The sequence below is a fragment of the Lolium rigidum genome, chromosome 1, assembly GCF_022539505.1.
Source record: "Lolium rigidum isolate FL_2022 chromosome 1, APGP_CSIRO_Lrig_0.1, whole genome shotgun sequence".
NCBI classification, from domain to species: Eukaryota; Viridiplantae; Streptophyta; class Magnoliopsida; order Poales; family Poaceae; genus Lolium; species Lolium rigidum.
In genome coordinates, this window is record NC_061508.1 from 178,234,268 (window position 1) to 178,236,545 (window position 2,278).

At 49.6% G+C, this 2,278-nt stretch overlaps 1 long non-coding RNA gene across 1 annotated transcript; it reads left to right on the forward strand.

Moving 5' to 3' along the window:
• Window positions 1–775: 775 nt before the first annotated feature.
• LOC124682766 lies at window positions 776–2,029 on the forward strand. Its single transcript, XR_006996430.1, has 3 exons — window positions 776–1,268; window positions 1,380–1,572; window positions 1,981–2,029. It is a non-coding gene; the product is annotated as an uncharacterized LOC124682766 (long non-coding RNA).
• The last annotated feature ends 249 nt before the right edge of the window (window positions 2,030–2,278 follow it).

Consider the following 2,278-nt stretch of genomic DNA (forward strand, 5'->3'; position numbering starts at 1 on the left):
AATTGTAACGGCCCCGGGTAGTACCCCTATTAGATTTGTTTGTTATTTTTCTTTTATGCATAATCATGATATCATGCATATTTTTGGACCATAAATTATTTCATTCAACTTTATTTGTATGGCAAAGTTATTCTCTACTTTTCATCCCAAAACTAAATCTATATTGTTCTAGTATTTTTATGGTATCAAAACCATTTTTAAATGGTTTTAAAATAAACAGGAAACAAATAAAAAAAAGGAAACAGTTTTAAAAAAATAAAAAAAAAGAGATCAGACCAACCGGCCAGGTCTAGGAAGGCCCAGCCGGCAGCCATCAAGCCCAAACGGAGGAACCATAGGGTTCCAACCGGATCCTCCCTGGCAGTTTTGCCAAGACCCCCTCCCGCCGCCGCAAGTCTTCGCGATCGGGTCCTCGGCCCCAACTCCCTCTCTCCCGCAAGCCTCTTGTTCCCGACGCGCTCGCCTTGAGCCCGACCCCGTCGATTCCTCCTCGCTCGCTGCTCTCCCTCCTCTCCACGGCGACGCGAGCGCAGCGCCGCTGCTCGTCTTTCTCCCTGGCCGCTGCCCGACCCCGAGCCTCTCTGCGCCGTCCGCGCCGCCAGGAGCCCCTGCGGGTGCGCTCCTCCTCGTCGAACGGTGGCCGCCGCTAGCGCCGTCCCCGTCCTGGGCCTCCACTACGGCCAGGACCGCCGGCCGCCGCGCCCCTCATGCTCCCCGCGCTCCGTGGCTGCGTCGCCACGACGCCGTCCCTGCCTCCGCCGCACCCCACCTCGACCCGCTCCCGCCGACGGTGTCCTTCCGCATCTGCGTGTCCCCGGGCACATGCTGGCCTGCTCCTTTTCTTCCGGCCGAGCACGCCAAGTCGAGCCGGCACTCCTTGTTGTTTTCCTGCGCATGCGAATTAGTACCAGCTCTGCTGATGTATGTTTCAGTTTGCGTCCCCTGCAGTGCAACCTATGTGTGTCAGTTCCTTGCTCCTATGTTGTTCGACCAAATGCCTGAGTGAGACAGTCTCCACGCACAAACATCTTTCCCATGGCTCGCGTTGACACATCTGCAACTCCTCTGCTATCCCGTGTGGCCAACTAGTCCTATCGTTGCAAGCCAAAGCCTACCACCGCACCAACTCCACTTGATCCTTGTGTTGGCCGACAGTTACAGTAGCTGGGCCGCTGCATTCCTTTTTCCTTGATGCGCTAGACGCGATCGTTCTGATTCCCTGTATGGTTCCGTGCTAATCAACATCAATATTCTAAGCTGCAAGCATGGTGCGTGTTCAGCTCCTGTTGCTGCATACTTTGCCTATTCTATCTCTTCTCACCTAGCACAAGCACGTGCATGTACAACTTCAATGGATCCAGCTATCTGATTAATTTCAGTTGTATGCATGTACCTTCTCGTTCTCTGGTTGCCGGTCACAATGGTGGAGCGACGATATTTCATTACTTCTGCAACCACGACGACTACTTCAACACAGGAACATTAAGACGGGGGCTATGCGACTACTTCTCCAACATCGGCGACTTCCGCCACTTTCGTTCCAATCCGATGTACGCTCTCCGATCCGATGCCGTGAGACCTCGACCATAAGCCCTATTTTCTAAATGTTATATAACTTGTTGCATTTATCATATCGTCATGTGTGCATCGCATATCATCTTGTGCATCGCATATGTGGTTGTTTGGGTAATAGTGATACACCTAATAACTAAATATGGAATTGTTCGGGATTGTTATTATCTTATCCCGGTTTCATTTAATTTTGCGTAGCGCACCCATGCCATGTTTATGCCATGCTAACCAAAAGTTAATATACGGGGTAAATAAACAACTCAAACCTAATATTTAATTGTCGGGATTCCGATTCCGCTTAATATGGATAAGTTGCACCGCATCATGTTTGCCATGTCATGCATATCATCTTGATCATGCCGATTCTTTATCCGTAGTAGTAAGACTTGCATGTGTTGTGTGTTCCAGCATTTGCTTCTTTCCGGATAGGATCACGAAGTGTTGATGTGAGATACGACGAGTTCTCCGACAAGTTCTTCTGCAGTTTTTCACAGGCGAGCCCTCTCTCTTCACCTATTTACATTCTCCCTCGCACTGCTATCCTTATGTTGCGATTCTTTATCGAGTCACGTGTCCTATTCCCCTTGTTTACCATAATAATCCTATATGTATCATTCCTTACCCATAGCCGTTGCTTGATGTTTGAGCCTTGCGAGTCGTAGGCGTGTTTAGGATCTGTTGTTTATCTCGATCTGTTATCGGGATA